This window comes from Mesocricetus auratus, unplaced genomic scaffold (genome assembly GCF_017639785.1).
Source record: "Mesocricetus auratus isolate SY011 unplaced genomic scaffold, BCM_Maur_2.0 Super-Scaffold_100029, whole genome shotgun sequence".
NCBI lineage: Eukaryota > Metazoa > Chordata > Mammalia > Rodentia > Cricetidae > Mesocricetus > Mesocricetus auratus.
In genome coordinates, this window is record NW_024429210.1 from 10,843,415 (window position 1) to 10,865,176 (window position 21,762).

General features: G+C 42.1%; 1 protein-coding gene across 5 annotated transcripts in view; it reads right to left on the reverse strand.

Annotated features, from left to right (window-relative positions):
- Aftph (aftiphilin) overlaps window positions 1–18,531 on the reverse strand; it is a 61,857-nt gene extending 43,326 nt beyond the window's left edge. The window contains exon 1 of one of the 5 annotated variants that reach the window (XM_040733142.1): window positions 18,346–18,531. The gene's annotated coding sequence lies outside the window, so the exon portion shown is untranslated. Of the gene's footprint in view, window positions 1–17,515; window positions 17,702–18,345 lie in introns of those variants that run through there. The other 4 variants (XM_040733143.1, XM_040733139.1, XM_040733141.1 and 1 more) reach the window with 4 other exon arrangements.
- Window positions 18,532–21,762: the final 3,231 nt, after the last annotated feature.

Consider the following 21,762-nt stretch of genomic DNA (forward strand, 5'->3'; position numbering starts at 1 on the left):
CATTTAAAAAAAATCTGAAAAACTACTTTTTCAAATTCACTTTTATAAAAACAAATCAATTTACAATATTCTCATCTGCAATTTTCTTCTTTTTGCTATCATACAAACTTAAGAATTAATAAACATTCACTTTTATTGTCCTCTACTTCTGTACTTAAAGAACATTAAAAGAAGCAAATTTAAAACTTATTTTGAGCTGGGCGTTGGTGGTACATGCCTTTAATCCCAGCACTTGTACACAGAGAAATCCTGTCTTGAAAAAAAACAAAAACAAAAAAAGAAAGAAAAAAACCCAAAAAATAAAACTTATTTTGTGGTATAATTTAAAGACCTAAGTAAATTTTCTGGATATGTTTTCCCATATTCATTACTTTATAATATTTCATGCACTTAATTCTTAAACTAAAACTGCCAGGGTTATTCTGATCCTTTGTGTGAAGACCAACAAGAGACCCAACATTAAAAGCCAAGGTTAGGGGCTGAAGAGATGGCTCAGTAGTTCAAATCACTTATTGCTCTTGCAGAGCAAGTACAACTTGTTACTGCAGCTTGCATTCTCCTCTGCACAGAACTGGGGTTGAGCCCTCAGGAGAAGCTGATCACTAAGGAGACCTCACACAAAAGTGAGAGATAGTCCCCCCAACAGATGCTCACATACCAACACAGAAAAACATAAGAATTATGAATAAACAGGGCAATATATCTGCAAAGTACATAACTCAGCAGTAGTTAAATTTAAATCTATGAAATAAATGTAATTATGGGAAAATAATAAAAAGATCAATTTAAAAAATGATCAGTGAACTCACAGAGAATAAAACAGTTCAATAAATTAAGGAACAATTAAAAATAATAAAATAAACCAGGCAATGGTGGCGCACATCTTTAATCACAGCACTCGGGAGGCAGGGGCGGGAGGATCTCTGTGAGTTCAAGGCCAGTCTGGTCTACAGAGTGAGTTCCAGAACAGCTAGGTCTACACAGAGAAACTCTGTGTCGAAAAACCAAAAACCAAAACAAAACAAAACTCACTATTTATTACTATTATGAGTTGTCATAGAGGATCTGAAAGAACATGTCAATAAGAGGTCTGAAAAAGAGGCAAACAGTTCTTAGAAGTGAAAAACTCAATGTATCAGGTAACTCAGCTGAAAGTCTCCCCAGGAAATAGAGCAAGCAGACCAGGGCTTGAGGACAATGCTGAGGAATTACCACATTCAGAGCCATCGATAGAAAACACAAGACCTAAGAAAGGCAAGTCACCAAAATTATGAATTGGTATAGACAAAGAAACAGAAACAAAAGCAAAACTCATGGAAAATTTATTCAGGGAAACACTAGCAGAAAATTTCCCAAACCTTACAGACATTTAGAATCTCAAGCAGACACGCCCAAAAGAAACCTCTCCAAATCGTATTATAATTAAACTGCTATCAGTACATTACAAGGAAAGAATATTAAAAGCTACAGACAGCCGGGGGAGGGGTGGCGGCGCACGCCTTTAATCACAGCGCTCAGGTGGCAGAGGCAGGTGGATCTCTGTGAGTTCGAGACCAGACTGGTCTACAGAGCGAGTTCCAGGATAACCAGGGATGTTACACAGAGAAATCCTGTCTTAAAAAAATACAGAACAACAAAACAAAACAACGCTACAGAAGAGAAGTGTTGTCACCTATAAAGGAGGCCCATCAGAATAACAGCAACATTACCAGCAGAAACTCTAAAGGTTACAAGGTGTAGAATGCTGTATTCAAGTCCTGAAAGAAAACTGTTGACAAAGATTACTGCATTCAGCAAAACCAAAGGTGAGATAAAGACCTCCCAAGATAAGCCTAAGCCAAATTCATGGCCTTTAAACCATATACAAAGAGGAGGAGGGTGAATACAATCATGAAAGAAATAATAAGCCTCACCAGAATACTAAAATAAGCTGAGAATTAGAAAAAAAACAATCAAATATGATTGATTCAATAAACCATCAAACCTTTAATATGAATCTAGAAAAAAAGAAATGGGTGCAGACTATTCAAAATAACCAGAAGGAAAACAACACAATGATAGGAGTTATTAGTATATATCTTTCAGCAATAACTGTGAGTAAAATAGCTTAATTCTTCAATTAAAAGACAGACTGAAAGTGATTTAGAGATCAGGGACTAGTCAGCCATTAAGCCTTACATGATGGAAGTGTACAAATCAGAAAAAAAAATCCATTACGGCATATTTACCCTAAATTATTTTCATTATGAGATCACCATAAAGGAGAAAATAACTACAATAGCTGAGGAGTTCTGTTAAGGTTTTTTGAGACAGGGCTTTTCTGTGCAACTCTGGCTGTCCTGGAACTCACTCTCTGTTGATCAGGTTGGCCTCAAACTCAGAGACTCCCTTGCCTTTGCCTCTCAAGTGCTAGGTTTAAAGTTGTGTACCACCACTGCCCGTCCTTCTGTTAGTTTTAAAAGAAATCATAAAAGATACCCATAAGTGTGCATAAGTGTGTTTTCTTGTCTAGTGTGTTATGTGCACATGCCCACAAGTCCAGAGCACTTCACTGGGCGTCTTCTTCCTCCTTTGCTCCCTCCTTACTGCCGAAAGACAATGTCTTTCACTGAACTGGATGCTGACCTTCTTAGCTAAGCTGGCCGGCCATCCAGCTCATGGGGTCTGCCTGTCTCTGCACCCCAATACTGGGGTTATAGGCACACATAGGCATGCCTGGTTTTTTATATGGGTGCTAGGAATTCAAACTTGGGCCCTCATATTTGCAGAGCAGTTCTTATATACTGTGCCATTTCCCCAGCTCTCAAAATGAAAATAAATAAAATGAACAGATAATGGACATCGGGGTCAGAGAGAGGGCACAGCATTTAGGAGCTCTGGCTAGTTCAGTTCCCAGCACCCGTGTTGGGCAGCTCACAATGACTTGTTAGCTCCAGGGGATCTGACACCCTCTTCCAGCCTCCTCAGGCACCTGCACACATATATTATTAAACAGACACATAAAATACAAACAAATCTTTCTTAAAAAGAAGTTAAGTGGCTGGAGAGCTGCCCTTGCAGAGGACCTAGGTTCAGTTCCCAGGATCCTCACAGTGGTTTACGAGCACCCATACAGATTTGACACCTTCTCTCCTGACTTCCTCAGGCACCAGGCACACATATGGTACACATGCATACATGCAGGCAAAACACTCACATTTATTTAAAAAATAAAAATTGGAGCCGGGCGGTGGTGGCACACGCATTTAATCCCAGCACTCGGGAGGCAGAGGCAGGTGGATCTCTGTGAGTTCGAGGCCGGGCTGGACCGACAGCCTCCAAAACAATACAGAGAAACCCTGTCTCACTAAAAAATAAATAAATAAATAAATAAAGGTATATGTAAATAAATGTATTACTTATACAAACTATACACCACTGTCAATATATATCTCTAAAAACCTGGTCCTTAATCTTCTGAAACATCTTTGTATTCACCAAACAGCAATTCCTCATGCTTATTTTACAAAGCATAAAGTCTCCAGAGTCCATCTGTTGTAGTTTATCTCAGGATTCATTCCTTTCTGCAGCTAAATAATCCTTCACTGTATGTATATGCCATAGGCTGCCAGTAAATTCTTGGTTTGGTCATGTGTTTTTGGTTACTGTGAATGCTTCCATGAACATGAATATATGACATACTTTCTGTTTAAGTTTTTATTTGAAATAGTAAGACTTAAAAGAGCAGCCAGTATTTCAGGCCACACTACCGGGTCCAGCTCCACAGTGTCTGGTAAATAGCACCATACAAACTCACTAGTGTTGACTTCCTTTTACTCCATATAATACCTTTGAGGTTCACCCTGGTTATCACATCTGCCCACAAGTCACTAGTATTTCACTGTTCAGATGTACTATTGTGCAACTACCTACGTGCTAAAGAACATTTGGGTAGTTTCTATTATTTTCTATTAAAAGCAGAATTAATAATAAAGATGCTAAGAACATCCGTATACAGGTGCTTTTAGAAACATAAGATGCCAAGAATGTAATACTGGAACCTATGTTAAGTGCGTGTTTAGGTTTTTAAAACCTGCCAGAGATATTTCAAGTGAATGTATCACTTCACTTTACTATGCTGGATCTTCTTTTTTTCTTCAATAAGACTGCCTTGCTATGTAGCTCAGGCCAGCCTCAGTTCATGGCAATCCTCCTACTTAAGTCTTCTTCTACATGCTGGGAATACAGACATCAGGCACCATGCCCAACAGTATCTGATATTTAAAGAACAATGTATGAAGTTTCTAGTAGAAACTGCTTGTAGCCAAACTACTGCTTTTACAGGATCTTTCACTGTTTAAAAATGAAATCATTAATTGGTTCAGGCCTATTTCAAAATCAGTTGTCAATATAAACACAAAAATCTGAACCAGGACATTTGTAACCAAGACAAGAACACAGGAAACAGTAGTTTTTCTTCCTGTTACATCTTGGCAAGGTATTCTATTTTCTAGGTGTTATAAACTCCACTAGTCTTCTGGATTACAGAAATGTCTATACGTCTCAACCCAGAGTCACCTGTTGAAAGAACTAGCATCGCTCTATTTCCTCTCCAGCAGGCTTGGGCTCTGACTCGTTTGCCCTTCCGACACTTTCAGAAAGATCATTCCACTGCTTCTAAGTTTTGGCCAACCAGGCGGCGCGGAGAAGACTCATACATTCTCACATAATTATACTGAGTCCAAGTCAATTCTACTTAAAAAAATTATATTAAAGTAGCTATTGTACAATGAACTTAAAAATTATATTTGATTTACACAATCCACTGCTTTTAAACACTGATATGGGGTTTTTAATATTTGCTTATGCTTAGCAGGGATGGAAAGGTAAATGAGCTATTTCAATGCAGTACCTGGCATACAACACTGTTTCCTCATCCTTTCTAATAGATGATTTACTCAGCACCGTAAAATTTTCCACCAGTCATCTCATTTCTATATATTACCTGGACAAGTAGGTGGGGGGAGGAGAGGCATTTCACTTGCTACTTTTATGCCTGCTTGTTCCAAGACATTTTAGAAGGGAATACACACGCGGGGTATTGTCTTGGCATGAGAACAGCAGAACCAGAGTAACAAAGAGTTGACACAAGAGTCTCATTACCAGTAGTTAAGGGCTACACCAACATTGGTCAAAGCAGGGGAAAGATGTCTCAGCATTCTTATAAAGCTAGAGGTCAATGGAAGGAAGGGAAGTAATTAAAAATGCAAGGCAAAACTAGGGATTTGACCCTGCTCTAGTGAATATATGAACAAACACAAAATGGACGTTTTTCTTAGAGGGGTGGACATGGGAAGATTGGGAGGTGAGCACAATGGGAAAGTCCCAAATAATCAATAAAAATAAAAACAAAAAATGAACTTATATGTCAGTATCTCTGTGAAGACATCTCCACCTACCAGACAAAATTAAATTGTTCCTTTATTACGCTAAAAAAAAAAAATCCAAGGCAAAATACCTTCTGGACTATAAGTAAACCAGAAAGGTCAAAGCGTTTAGAGTCAGAGGAATGATCCTGAAGTCCAAGCTGCAGTCAGCCACAGACCAGCAGCCAGGGCAGCAAAGCGTACTGTCAGAAGACACCTTGGTATTAATCTCTCACCAGGAGAAGCTGCACTTGTTTAAGGACTTCTAGCTCCAGGTCAGAAATGGGCACGGAAAAGAGGAGCTCCTGAGCCTGTAGGCTGAGACCTTTAACGAGAAGAGTCAAAATGAGCTTAGGAAGGCAAAGGAAAGAAAAAAGAAAGGGGACAACACTTAGCTCAATTTGGCGATTTAAAAGTTTTCAAGGAGAACAATTAAACTACCAGATAGTAAGGCTTGATTTAAAGCCAAATAGTCACATGAGAACACAAAACTGCTATTACAATGTAGTGAGCAGAGAGGGACAGGTTGACTTTGGAAAAAAAAAAAAAGCTTTGAATCAATGGAATGTTTTTTATTTTATTTTATTTTGGATGGTTTGTTATTGGCAGTTAGCTTTACATATCCTAACAAAACAACAGAGGACACCTAAAACACACACTTTCAGTGAAGAATTAAGAGAGTTATTTTTTTAAAGACCAGTATATATACTCTCTTCAACACAGTGCCAAACTGTTTTTAAAGATCTCATAATTAGTCTACCGACTTAAAACCAAGAATTTAAGATATCAGGCATGCTGATATGTCATCAGCTGCAAAATAAAATGCAGCACTGTTTAAAAGATGTATTAGCTGTTATTATTTTCATGTATGTTTCATTCCTGTTTGTATGTATGCACACATGCATATGTGCTCATGTGTGTTTGTGTGTATGTGTACATGTGTTTCAAATCTGGATACTGTTTAAGCTGGTTTCAAACTTGGAGCAATATTTCTGCATCAGATTACCTAACCCTGAGATTACAGACACATACTCACCATGCCCATCTTCAGTGCTGAGTTAGTATTTAAGGGTTTACTATGTTCTAACATTATGTGGAAAATATTCATACACTATCCCCTTTAATCTTTGTTTTCTTTTGGAGATGGTGTTCTTATGTATGCTGCAGACTGACTTCAAACTGAGTCTCCCACCAAAGCCTCTAGAGCAGCTGAGATTACAGGCATACAACATCATTTAGTCCTTGTACTTCTTCTTGCGAGGGAGAAATTATCTTAATTTTATATATGAAGAAACAAAAGCTTAAAAATTTATCTTACCTGTAACTGAATTGACTAATCAAATATTTGATAAGGTTTAAAATATTTCAGAAATGACTGACAGAAAATAAAAGAATTCCTATTAAAAGGCATCTACATTGTTCAGAAAATGTTCCCTGAAACATCCACATTCATTCAGAAAAAGATGATCTTATAAATTCGAAGAATAACCAACAAATATGCCAAGAAACAAACCAGTTTCAAAATTATTGTCCACAATATTCGATGTCTGAGACTAGGGAAAGCAAACACAAATTACATTTATTCTATCGGCCTGAGAAGGCCAGAATGCTCAAAGTGACCATAAAGTTTTGATTACCCTGCTTTTAATATCAATAAGGACAACACGTATTACTACACAATGTCAACACATAGAAGTATAAATATTACTACACAATGCCAATTATAACATGAGCAGCTACATATATGCTGATGTGCTAATTACCTTGTTAAATACCAGTTAAGCATTATCATTTTATAAGATCTGGCTTTCAAAAAATCCCTTACGCATTTTACTTGGGCTAGAGATACATGTGGCAGAGTACAAGACCCCAGGTTCAATCTCCAGCACTGGGAAGAAAATTCCTTTAACTGAACGTCTAAATGCATGCATACCCACAATAATGTATTTGGGTGGGTTTCAAATAACAATTAAGGTAAACAGAAATAGTATCGATTGTTTAAATTTAAATTGTCATATTAACTGGCCATTGTTGAGAATTTACTATTTTCTGCAAACTAGTTCACCTTGAAACTCTCTCTACCCTCATAATCTTTACAAGGACAATACACTTTTAGAGGACAGAGTGCTAGCTCAATTCCACGCCTCCTCACTAAAACCTCACTTATAACCACAATTCTGTGTATAAACAGTCCTGGAACCTTCTGCTTTTCCTTCCCAGTTGTGCTCAGGGACTCTCAAGTTATTTCTTCATTATTACCGACTCTTTCTCTTCCGATTCTTTCATTCTGAAAACAAATTGGAACACAACCAAGCCCTGCCCCTGTGCCTTTCTGATCCCCTCACAGAGCCTCTCTCCGACTACCTCTACTTCCAAACTTTCCATTCAAGTCCTCCAGACAGTAACTGCTGGCTTCAGCCGCAAGTTACTTCACAGCAATGCTGTGCAGTCACAGTCCTCTGTTGTTGGTTCTCCATCCTCAGGGCCTACCTCAAAATAGGGAATGAACCCATATTGTTCTTACTGGGCCATCTGCTCTCGAATGCACCATGCCTCCCACAGGAAGTAGATTTCAGTACCTGGCCTCTGGCCTGTCAATGGTGCACCAAGTGAGTTAGAAAGCACACATGTGAACTGGGGTAGGTGTATTCTGATGATGGCTGCTGACCTGAGGTGAGGTGACCTGAGGTGAGGTGAAAGGCTGTGCTGCAGCCTGTTTGAAGAAACAAGCGGATCTTGTCAGGGTAGTACTTCACGTGCTAGCTATACAGAAGAATCGCTAAAGGACAAAAATGACTTGTGTTTTTATTCACCAGAGCTGCTGACATGAGCATCTGTGCTTAGATTTGAAGCAATTACTCAGCATGCACAGAGGTGTCATAGTGTCACCAAAGCTGCTGCTGCACTGGTTAGGACAACTAATGGTCTTGCTTTTTCTGCTTCTAGCAGTTTGCTTTAGTACTTCATGAAAAATCCCCTACAGACAACTCGGAAACCAGCTGACAGGAATGGCTGACACTCTTTGAAAGAAATTTCTTGCGGCATGTTTTAAGTTCACATTTTAGTCAAGACTGATACATTAAACTTCACAAGACTAGAATACTGTGAGAAAAACAAACAAAAAAAAAACCTGTAACACTCCCCCAAATAACGAACTACTTTGTGACTTCCAAGAATAAAGACATCACAGTGGTGGTGCACGCCTTTAATCCCAGCACCCAGGAGGCAGAGGCAGGCAGATCTCTGAGTTCGAGGCCAGGCTGGTCTACAGAGCCAGTTCCAGGACAGCCTCCAAAACAATACAGAGAAACCCTGTCTCGATAACAAACAAACAAAAAGAATAAAGACAGCACTACAGTATATAACTAAAAGAAAATGTCAAGTCCTTGACTGTTGCCCTTCTCTTACAATCTGCTCTCCACACAACAGTAAATGTCTACAAGAGTTACTGTGTAGAAAATTCACTTAGCTAAGCTAGCAGGAAAGAAAGTAGACAATATCCTAGATAATCTAAAACTCACAAATATGGTCTTAACATCTGACCTAAGTAACAGCAGATTTATCTTACAAATTCTTTTCCAGGTAATACTAGCTTGACTTTAAATTGTTCTCTTGCCCTCCACTGAAGCAACAGCATTATATAGCACAAGAGGAAACCAGGAAATAAATTAAGCACAAACTATAAATATAAACAATAAACTATACATACTACACAATAAACCAAAAGTAAACTATACATACGTGATCCACAGATGGAAATACTACCTCAATGACATTCTTGGGGGGAGATTATCAAAACCAAAGCTTTGCCAATAGTGCTTATCAGGGCACCCATATGTAGACCAGCCAGGCAGACTCCCTATACCAACAACTCCATGGAAACCAAGAAAGAATTCTACAGCAACATTTCTAACTGGTTGATTTTTTTTAATGTCTTTGTTTAAAAGTTTTGCTTTTGCCCGAGATAGAAAAGGGAGAAAGACTAAAGACTAAAGGGGAATAAGTTATTGGTACCCTACCAAATATCTACAGTTAGAAATGAGTGAGAAATTAGTCTACATATAAACAAGATTTTTCACACCATTTTCTAATGATGACCCACAGACTACATCTTACATGGATGCCGAAGAAAGCTTCTAAAAATATTTTTTAAATCAAATATAATTATATCCCATTCCCTTTGTCCTTTCCGCCCTCCAACCCCTCCTCCTCCTTTGAATAACACTGTTACATTTACAGAAAAAGAAATGCAAAAATATATAAATACAATATGCTGAGTCCATTTTTGTTGCTTGTGTATATGATTTCAGGGCTTCCCACTTTGTATTGATAACAGTTGAGGGGCTCATTCCTGAAACAAAAAGTTCCACTAAAACGGAATTCACTCTCTGCACACACTGACTTTTTTAGTTCTATTTTACTTGTTCCTTCTTGTTAAGTTTTGATTTTTTTGAGACAGGGTCTCATGTAGCCCAGGGCAGGGGGCCTCAAACTCCCATGTGCTAGCTCATAGCATGTACCACCATACCATACTTACTTCTTAAAAGTTGGGCAAGACCCCCTAAATTGATTTTGCAAACCAGAAATTGCTCCTGTCCAAAGTATTAAAAAGTAAGTGTTTTCTTTCCTTCTTTTCCAGTTTCTTCAATTCCAATTACTGCTTTCAGTAGTACAAGAAGTTTATTTTAATCTTCTTTGCTTATTATTTATCTAACATGTGTGCTCACGCATACATGCGCTGGTGCACATGTTGAAAGAGAGGGCAAATTTCAGGAGTTGATTCTCTGTCTACTATGTGGGTCCCAGGATCAAGTGCGGCCCAGAAGGCTTGCCAGCAAGTGCCCTTACCCACCCACTGAGCCATCTCAGGAGTACAATGACCAAATTCCTATTTGTGAGCTGCCAGATCCCCTTAAAAAGACTTTACAATTACACAAAAATTCTTCAATATTGCAAAAGTGCCTAAAAATAAATCAGGTAAATTATTTGTTTTTAGGTCTCATGTAACTTAGGTTATGTTGCCAAAGACTCAATCTGATACCCAGGTTGATCATGAACTCTGATCCTTCTCCCTCTATTTCCCAGGCTTGTGCTACCTCACCCAGCTCAGGTAAACACTTTAAAAAATGTGCATTCACTGATCATCAATTAGGATGTACTCAGCCACCACTGGTAGAACTGGTTTTATTATAACCTCTTGGAAGCAATAAACTTTTTCTTGAAGGGAGGGATTAGTAACTGTTTCTAAGACTTGATCTAATGAAAAATAACAAAAGGTATAGTATTTCTGTACAAACCTGTTCACCCAGATGCTCTTCTGTAACAGAAGAAACAGAAAAATCCAATGTCTTAGTGAGGTTTCAACCATGACCAAAAACAACTTGGGGGAAGAAAGGTTTAGTTCACCTTCAAGATTACAGTCCAAGCCAGGTGTTGGTGGTGCACGCCTTTAATCCCAGCACTCGGGAGGCAGAGGCAGGCGGATCTTTGTGAGTTCGAGACCAGCCTGGTCTATAAGAGCTAGTTCCAGGACAGCCTCCAAAGCCACAGAGAAACCCTGTTTTGAAAAACCAAACCAAAAAAAAAAAAAAAAAAAAAAGAGATTACAGTCCATCATTGAGGGAAGTCAGGGCAGGAGCTCAGGCCATGAAAGAATGCTGCTTACTGATCTGCTACTGAAGGTTTGCCCAGTCTGCTTTTTTAATGCAACCCAGGACCACTTGCCTGGGGTGGCATCACAAAAGCAAGATGGGCCCTCCCACACATCACTAATCAGGATGCCAGTCAGACTTGCCTACTCAATTGAAGTTCTTCTCAAATAAGTCTAGCATGTATCAAATTAACTTCAACAAAGAGAGAGAGAAACCCAAACAAGAATAAAACAGGACATTTAATTGTTGAGAAATAGCAAAATAACTTAAAACTCACTTGATGGCATTCTACACAGCCACTAAAAAAAAAATCGTATTTTAAGATTACTAGTAACATAGAGAAACTTGCTAGTAAGAAGCTAGAACATAGTTTATTTGGTAGAGTGCTTACTCAGAATATGAGGTCCTGTGTTTGATCTCCAGCACTACATATGATGAGCACGGTGGCACATACCTGTAATCCCAGCACTCAAAAGGGAGGCAGAAGGATTAAAAGTTCAAGGTTACGTTACCTTTGCTACCAAACAAGTTAGAAGTTAGCCTGAGTTACAAGAGACTGCCTCAAAAACAAAACAGTACAAAACAAAACAAGAAAAAAAGGAAGAAAGAAAAGAAAAAAAGAAAAAGCATTCCATTGATTCAAACAAGAAACTGAAGGAAAACCAAGTGTTAGCAGCTTTCTTTTGGAAGCAGAATGGCCAGGTAAGGTGCCTGCTGCACAGGCTTGAGAAGCTGCATCTGTGGCCAGGCTGAAAAGACTCGAATCCCAGCCCAGAGCAGATGGAGACAGAGGGTGGGCTTGGAGGCCAGACAGCCTGGCCAGCTCAGTGAGCTCCAGTTCAGTGAGAGAGACTGCCTTAAAAACCATCCATCCATCCACCCACCCCACCCCACATATATCACTTGAGGAAGATACTTGATGCTGTCCTCTGCTCCCCCTACACACACAGAGGCCAGGACACATTTCCTTTACAGTATTCCTTCTAGTCATATTTTTCAGTCTTATTTTGGTGACAGCCATCAAACAGATGGATTCCTGTCACATGAAGAATCCCCCCCCTACTTTTCCATATTTTTCTATACTTTCATAATTTTAAGAACCAGAAAAATGTAACATGAGGTTAATAATGACTTCAACAAATCAGGTGTATTTTTTTGGATGGACTGGGGAAGAAGTTGAATATGGCCCTGAATACTGGTTTTGGTGACTTGACAAAGCAACAATCTGAACAGTATACACCAAATCCCACTTTAGTGGGCCAGGAAGATAGCTGAGTGGGTAAAGGGGCTCAAGCCTGGTGAGCTGAATTTGATCCCTGGAACCCACGAAAAGGGTGGAAGGAGAGAATTCAGGTATCCACAAAGTTATCCCCTGATCTCTTAGCAAACAATTCAACAACTCCTTTTGGTGAAAAGCATACACAGACATAAATATATAAATGTTCAGGAGGATATATACTAGTTACTAACAGTGGGCCATCAGGAGCTAGGCATGGTGACACATGCCTGTAAATTCCTTTACAAGGGAGGGGAGGAAGGAGGCCTGCCACACTGGGTTACACAGTAAGTACCAAGCCAGCCAGGGGTTCACAATATGACCCCCTTTATCCAAACAAAATCAAAACTGTAAGGTCCGTTTTTTTTAATGTGGTCCCTTGTTACTGTTGTATGCTTTAAGCATAAAATATACAACCAACTATTCACTGAGCATCTACTATACACTAAACTGCTAAAACAGAGGAAAGTACTAATAACAATGAAATTTAAGGCTAACAAGGGGGATTAATATGGGAAGGGCTGAACTGTTTACAACTGTGTGTGTGTGTGTGTGTGTGTGTGTGTGTGTGTGTGTGTGTGTGAAGTATGGAGAACAGGAGTTTAAGAAAAAGCTTGCACTTGATTGGGAAAAGAAGAAATAGTGAAAATGATTAGATGCTCTGGTGATAAAAAGAATTTTCTTTGAGACAGGTAGCTGGCCTGGGACTCTATGTACACCAGGCTGGTCTTCTGAGTGAGAAAGTTTCTGAAGGGTTTTAGAGAGAAAATGGCTAGCACTAATGATAATACAAGGAGGCCCTGTCGAGGCACCGTAAGATGTACTAGAATTTGGTTAGAAAGTAGGATAGATGAAGTGTCAGAATAGGCTAGCACACTGGTTGTGCTAACTTCAGTTTTTAGAAGAGGGTTGCCACTATAACTTCTTTGAATTTAGCAATGGGGGAGACTATAGGTTTCAACTTAAGCACTGTCTTGCCACTTCTCATTACCTTTGTGCTATCAGTTCTGGACACTTTGTCTGAGCTGCATCACTGTACCCAGTTCAATGAATGCTTCTGCTTCTACTTTTGCATTCCTACGGTCTAGTTTCTGTACAGCAGGTACATGCTTCCTTTCGTCTGAAGGTAGGTAGGTGTGTGTAGGTGTGTGTGTGTGTGTGAGAACCTATAACACTATACATCCTTAAAGACACTCTACCATTGAATTGCACCCTCAGCTCTAACATATTCTTTTAGAACATAAATGGGTGGTGAGTTAGCTTGGTGATTTAGGTCACTTGTTCTTGTCACAAGGATCTTGCAAGAGGACCTGGGTTCAATTCTCAGCACCCACATGATGGCTTACCACCATCCCTAACTGCACTTGCAAGAATCTAACAACCTCTTCTGGCATCTTTGGGCACCAGGCACAACGTATACATACAAAAAATAAACAAAATAAAGCAAATCATACCATCATCCATAACTGCACTTGCAAGAATCTAATAACCTTTTCTGGCATCTTTGGATACCAGGCACAATGTATACATACAAAATATAAACAAAATAAAGCAAATCATATGTTACCTGACATCACAACCTTGCAATTGCTTCCCACTGCACACAGTAAAAAGCTAGTCTCTGAAATGTTTACAAAGGGTTTCCAACACTGCTCAATGGCACCCTATCTCTGATCTGACACCCTGTTTATCTCTACTGCCTGCTATTCTAGAAACACTGTGCTTACCTGAGACTGTTTTTCAGTACTTTGGGCACATGTTTGTGTCTACCATTCTCCCCCCCCCTTCTCTTTACTTCCTGCAGGTCTTAAGTCTTCATCCCCACCACACATAAATACCAAGACCCATCATCAATACCCTATAATTGCCACGTAGTCCATGACTTAAAAAAGTAACGTTCCTTTACCCCTGAAACCAACTCTTTTTATGTCTGCTATCTCTATCTTATTGTTATATTTGCCTGTCCGAAACACAAACATGTTTACATGTATATACACAAGAAATCAAAGTTCTGTGAGGGCAAAATTCTATTGTTTCTCATTTCAGCATCCCCAACATCTAGCAAAGGGCCTGACACAGAGCAGGTACTCGATGACCACTTTAAGAACACATGAAGAACCTCAGCAGATAATTTAGCTGATTATTTACAAGACACTATATCTACCTAAATAGAATAAAAAATGGGAATTTACCCTAATTTACCATGTTATTTTCCTCTGGGAACTAATCACTCTTAAAGTGCTTGTAAATTAAGCTCTGATCACACAGATTTTTAGATTCTTAGCAATTTACCTTTGAAAGATTTGCCTTTATCTTGGCTATTTGCAAAGAGTGGCAGTGTCAGAGGAAGATGGAATACTGCATCTGTCTCCTCAGGAGCTCTTCCCACTCAACAGTTCTGACCTCTCTTTCTCAGGCTGGTTTAACCTACTGACCAATGAGCCCCTAATCTTAGGGCCCACCTAGAAATATAAACCACACCAGTCATATAGGGCTGTTGAGATGTCTGAAAGCAATTTTAGACTGAGTACCCAGGCAAAAGAAGTTAAGGCAGAGAAACCTGGGAAAGCTTTAATTCAAGCATTTTAAAAGTAACAGCTCCTGCATTTTTCAAGCAATAAAATAAAGCTTGGGGAAAAGAAATGATCACACACCCACTGCACAACTGTGTTACAACTTACTTAACTACTGTAACCAAGTTGTGTGTCACATAGCAGAGATGCATCTGAAAAGTCAGAGGTGCCTTCTGATCTTTAGCACTCTCCAGTTCTCCAGAGGCTAGCTTTCCTACTTACATGGTATTTATTATCCCACTTCTTTTTGTGCAATGCTGGGACTGAACCCAGGGTCTTACACAAGCTAAACAAGTGTTCTACCACTGAGCCCAGAACACGCCCAGCCCATGCAGTTTTATACTTGTTGATACATGTTTCATCAATTCTAGAAAAAGAGTGATATAGTCTGTATTTAAAACTACATATTCGTCGGGCAGTGGTGGCAGACGCCTTTAATCCTAACACTCAGGAGGCAGAGGCAGGCAAATCTCTGTGAGTTCAAGGCCGGGCTGGACCGACAGCCTCCAAAACAATACAGAGAAACCCTGTCTTGTAAAACCAAATAAGTAAATACATACATATAAATAAATAAAACTACATATTCTAGCCAGGCGTTGGTGGAGCACACCTTTAATCCCAGCACCCAAGAGGCAGAGGTAGGCAGATCTCTGTGAGTTTGAGGCCAGCCTGGTCTACATAGCGAGTTCCAGGACAGCCTCCAAAACAATACAGAGAAACCCTGTCTCAAAAACAATAATTAATAAATAAATAAATCTGCATATTCTGTTGTGTCTTGCTTTGTTACTTACCAGTGATTTGCCTTAAGAAAATTACTCTTTGTGGGGATAGCACTCTATATGCTACCTTATAGGGTTCCTGTGAGGATTAAATAACTTAGTGTACTCTCAGGAAGAATTTAGAATTTTAGAATTACATTTATATGGCATGCGCGGGGAAGTCAAGAGGACTATCTGCATGCATTAGTTCTCTCCTTCCACGATATGGGGCTTGGGGATCAAACTCGGGTCACACCAGGCTTGGCAGTAAGTGCCTTTAACCCACTGAACCATCTCATTGACTCACCAAAACATTTCTTAAAAGTATATTGCTGGGATGGGGCTCACTGGTACAGTACCTGCTTAGAATGCATTGTGTCCTGAGCTCATGCCTCAATAACACAAAACAAACAAAGAGCAAGTATTTAGCTCATTGAAAGCAGCACATATCAGTGTAGAAATTATTATGCAGAGGTGCCAAAAGTCTTGTGATAGTGTCTACACACACATGCATATACTAATTAGAAAAAAAACAATTACCAAAATGTCGTATGTAAAATACATAATTGTTGAATATTTTCAAAGTTACATTAAAACAAACAAAAACAGAAGTTTAGGCAGTAAAGTCTTTCTGGCCTACATAATGAGGAACTGAAAGTGCTTAAAGAGAAAATCCTTTATTTTTAATTTACTAATTTTTGGAAGCTGGGCATGATGGCATATACCTGTAGTCTAAGCATTTGAGATGCAGTAGGAGTTTGAGGCTAGCCTAGGCTACATGAAACCCTGCCTCAAAAACCCAAAAACAAATTATTGGTGACATTAAATTGGAATATAAACATTTAATTTAGGTAATTCTTGAGGGTTTTTAAGTATCTACGTAAGAGACTGCTATTATGAGACTTGAGGGGAGGGTTGGGGAAACAATTCTTCAATGAGATGCTATTTAAAGAATTCTTTGCCTGTTAAATTTCAGGGGGAAAAAAATCAGCATTCAAATTTCACTGTTTTTTTTTTTGCACCTAGCTTTTTATTAATTATAAACAGAACATATTAAAATTTAAAATAATGCTCTATAATGGAATCACCTAGATTGTGAGATTTTCACAGGGCAATAGGATTTTGCAAAATTTATCAATGGCATTAAGGACATATCTTTGGTTGACATGAGATTATCTTCATTACAGCCTCTAGGTCAAAAGATCAAGTAATACTCAAACTCAAGGACCCTACATATTATATGAGTCCTATTAAACATCTTTCAGGGGATTTTTAGTGGCTTAAAATAATGTTTCTAAACATCATTTTAATCTGGCACACACATTAAGAGTGACTAGATCGCCGGGCGGTGGTGGCACAGCCTTTAATCCCAGCACTCGGGAGGCAGACGCAGGCGAATCTCTGTATCTCTGTGAGTTTGAGGCCGGGCTGGTCTGACAGCCTCCAAAACAATACAGAGAAACCCTGTCTCGTAAAACCAAAAAACAAACAAAAAAACAAAAGAGAGGGACTAGATCTAATAATCTCGTAGGTATTATTTGCTGGACTAGAAAGTTGATCTGGATCTAACTTTTTAGTCCTGTGAGATAATCTCCATGCATAAGGACACTCTGTTTTAACAAAATACACCCCTGGAAGCTGTTGGAAACGACTGCTACAAATGCCAGTATTTATAAATTTATGAAACGTAGGTAAACTAGGCTGATGAGATCAACCCACTAGAGTTGAAGCATAGTTCCCCCTAGAGTTTAGCATACATTCCTCTAGTAGTTTAACTGGGAGCAACAGTTAAATATAAAACCGGATTTAAACCGTTCCCGAGCCCCCACCTCCCCCCAAAACCAAAACCCACCTCAGAGTAGTGAGGACACGCCTCGCGGAGGACAGGTACGCCGGGAAGTTTACGGGTGAAAGTTTTTTTAAAGCGAGAACTCTGAGACAGAGCCACCGCTCCTCGGACGCTCCCCCACCCGGTTCCTAGTTACACGTATGAGTCAGTTCTTCCCTCAGCCGCCACAGAGTCAAAGGGGGAAACCGCGCTACCGCTCAATACACCGAGAAGACTGGGGGGTGGGGTGCGGGCGGCGTCCCGGTTCCCACAGGGGAACCACAAGAACCCAGCACCACTCGCCCTCTGTCCCCTGCAGCCCGCGGCGCCGGCCGAGCCCGGCGCTCAAGGGACACGGACTCAACTTTGCGAAGCCCGCGGGCGAGGGCGAAGGCGCGGCTGGATCGCGCCCTTCCCCACCCCCCCCCGCCCCCGGCCCGGGACGCAGCTCCGGGCCAGCCGGGTCACTCCTCCGAGACCCCCGCAAGCCGCCGGCCGGGCTCCGGCCTCCGCGAGGCGGGCGGTGTTTACACCTGTCACGGGGGAGGAGGGGAAGAGGAAGCCGGCGCGGAGCCCAAACTTCTCCTGGGCGGCCGGGCCGGCAGGGGGGGGGCAGCCCCGGTTCGGAGCGCGGCCAGGTGGACGCCCGGGGGCCGCGGCGGCCGCGAGGGCGGGCACGGCCGGCGGGGCTCGGCCGAAGATCCGGACGCCGAGCCCCCGGCTCCCGGCGCGGCCAGCGGGGGAAGAGCGGAGCTCGCAGGCCCGCAGCGGGCCGCCGGCAGGTGCTCCAGGCCCGGCCGGCCGGCTGCCCGCACCCGCGGAGCGCGGAGGAGCGCGGCGGCGGCGCCACTCACCTGGCTCGTCCCGCACGGGCGCGATGGGCATGGCTCGGCGGCCCGGGGGAGGAACTGGCTCTCCCCGGGGAAGGACCGGCACCTCGGACGCGGAGCTGGCGAGGGCGGAAGGCGCGCGGCTCCCGGCCCCGGTCAGCGCAGCGGCGCCACGGACGCCCCCCCGGAGTTTCCGCGCGGCCGCGGGACCCCCATCCCGCTCCCCTCCGCCCTCTTCCGCCGCCGCCGCCGCCGCCTCCGCCTCCTCCTCCGCCGAGACCCCCGCCCACTCCACACACTCTCCCATCATGCAGCGGGGGACCGCTGCTCGCTGCTGCGTCACTTCCGGGCGCAGGTGGCTGGGTCGGGGCCGGGCGCCGCTGGGGGCCGTGGGAGGTGAGGGAGGACGTTCCGGCGGGAGGGAGGGGGGAGGAGCGTCGCCGCCGTCTTCCTCCTTCCGCGCAGGCGCCGTGCGCGGGACGGCGCTCGCCATCTTGGGTGCGGGCGGACTCCCTCTCTGTCTCTCGCGGGACCGCTCAAGGGCCGGGCTGCGCTCGCTCGCCCTCCCTGCTCGCCCGTGACCCGCGGAGGCCGCGCGCCCGGAAAGGAGGCGTTCTCATCCCCTTCCTCTTTTTAATGTAAGCCAGCAGAGAAGGAGGCTGCTGGCCGGCGAGCGAGAGAGCGAGCGTCCCGCCTCAGGCCCGCAGGCCGCGGGCGGGCGAGCGAGCGGTCGGGCGGGCGAACCGCGCTGCGGCCTGGAGAAGGCCGCCTCCACACACCTTTCCGATGGATGAGCTCGCGCTCCTGAGCGGGTTTCCCGTCGCGGAGGGGAGGCCGCCGCCAGCCCCGAGCGGCTGGTCGTCCGCGTTGGGGCCTCTCCACGCCGCCCTTCCCCGAGTCCGTGAGAGCGCCCGCCCGCCGCTGCGGAGCCCAGACTGCGGGGTTGTCATTGCTGCCCGACACGGTGAGCCCTGGGGGGCTCGGTATACCCTGCAGGTCGTGAATCGTTGAAAGTAGTTCCAAAGCCGCAAAGCTCAGCGGTAACCCCAGGGAACCCGGGCGGAAGACGCCCGGTCCCCGCAGAGACCTGCCTGGGGCTTTGAGTGGAGGACTTGCGCGTGTCGGGAAAGACAGGGACAGTAGCGATGAGTTCATTATGGTCTGTCCCTGCCCCTGCAATGGCCCAAAGTAATACGAAGAAGCTGAAACAGACCCGCGTTTGTCTCACTGCGAGGTAGCCGGGACCGAATCATTCTCAATTGGAACGTGCTTCGCGATTGTGCTGCATTTGTTTGTTTGGTTTTTTTGGTTATTGCCCAGTCAGTGAAGTGAGAGAAATCTATAGTGCCTGTCAAATTTATTCCCTTTGTGTTTCTCCCCCTTCTGGTGCAGCTTAATTGTCGCTGCAAATGTTTGACAGAGAAAGTCACAAAAGAACTGTATGTAAAACTGGAAATTAATGGATTTTAGACAAACATGTTTTCGATTGATAGCTCTACCAAACAAATAACGAATAAGATCCGAAGAAAACGTTTGAATGGCAAATTTCAAATAATTTAACCTATCAGAAAGGTTTAAATCAGTGGATCTAAACATTAAAAGAAAGTCATACTTTTTGGAAAATAGCTCCCTGATTTCACAGGTTATGATTACCAAATGATATTTTTGCTAGGTAAGTGAAGAGGCAAATTCTGTATATTTTTTTCTAATCCACGGAAGTTGAGTAGCTATTTGTCCAAATGACTTTGGAGCACAATAAACCTATTAGTAATTGCATATTCTTAAGTGTAATTCCCAAGACAGCATTCTAGTGCTTAGACATTATATTACAAAAGGAAATTCTGCTGAATGATTTTTCTTGTTGTATGTTGAGGGTGGCGTGTTGAGATAGGGTTTCTTTGCGTCCTGGAACTCACTCTCTAAACCAGGCTGGCCTCAGACTCACAGAGATCCATTTGTTTTTGTCTCCCGTGTGCTGGTATTGAAGGCATGTGCCACCACCTCCTGGCTATTGCTGAATGTTTTTAAGATGACAAGTCTGAGAATATTCTAAAAATCGTTGCATTTGGAGACAGTGGCAACATTTTTGCTTATCTTTTAAACACATGATTATATTGTCTTACATTTGGCATCAAGAAAATAAAAAAAGCCTGTCCATTTATTGTATTTCTGGATTTTTTCCCCCTTCTATTCAGACTTTTAAAAAATTGACATGATAATATAAATAGTAATTTTTATGCCTATATACCGTTAAGCCAAGTGTTATGTCGTGGCACTATTGTTTAACATCTCAGTCACTTGAATTTCTTTGACCTCTAAAGGCTCATTTGGGAACAATACTGTGAATCATACCTTAGGTAGAGAAATCTGCCTCACACAAAACAAAACACAGAAAACCCCCTGCAAACCTGAAGAAATGTTACCACATACTGATTTACAATTTTTTGGTTTTTTATTTTTTATTTTAAACCAGGGTCTCATGTAGCTCAGGCTGCCTCCAACTTGCTAACCAAAGAGGACCTTGAACTCCTATCCTACTGTCTCTACCATTCAAGTGCTGTGATTATAGGTATATGTTCACCATGCCCAACTATATTTAAATTTAATGAAGGAAGCTAAATACCTCTACAATAAAAACTTTAAGACACCGGAGAAAGAAATAGAAGACGCTAGAAGATAGAAAACTCAATGTTCATGAATCAGAAGAACTAATTACGAAGATTTGCCCCATTGTCATATCTCATGGGCCTATCATGTTTTCCTTAGTGTCCGGAATCTAATTCATGTTCCTTCAACTCCAAGGCTTCTCTTGTGGCCATTTCTTAAGTATTCACTGACACCAGAGACCTCAAAAGACTACTGGTGAAGTTCCTTGTTCCCTCTGGATACTCTAACTCATCGACCCTCTTCTCTCCCAGAGCTGATACTGCCCCTCATACATCTCATTCAAGTTGGGGATGTGGACATCCCAGCAGTTTTGTCTGTTTTGTTATCAAGAAGAGAAATAGCTTGGACTATGAACAAAGAATTATCTTTGAGATGGAATAGGTCAAGTTTGAACCTTAGCAATAGCATGCAACCTTACCAAGAACTTACTTTCCCTAAGTGCAAAAATCAAAGAAGGGACCCTACTTTGCAGACCTGTTATCCAGAGGAGATGGATGTTATAATGTATGTAAAATATCCCAATAAGTGTCAAAAATCTGTTCCAAAGTGGAAAATCTTATTGTCATATCTTTCCCAAGATCAGTGGTTTTCAGCTAGGGGTCATTTTAACATAACCTTCCACCCTTACTCCATAACTGGGGATACTGAGAAATTCTGAATACCACAATTGGTGTGAAAAGAGCAGCTGGAAGCTAGTAGGGAGAAACCAGGGATCAGTATAAACACCCTGCAATGCAGAAAACATGCCAGTTTCTGTAACAAAGAATTATCCAG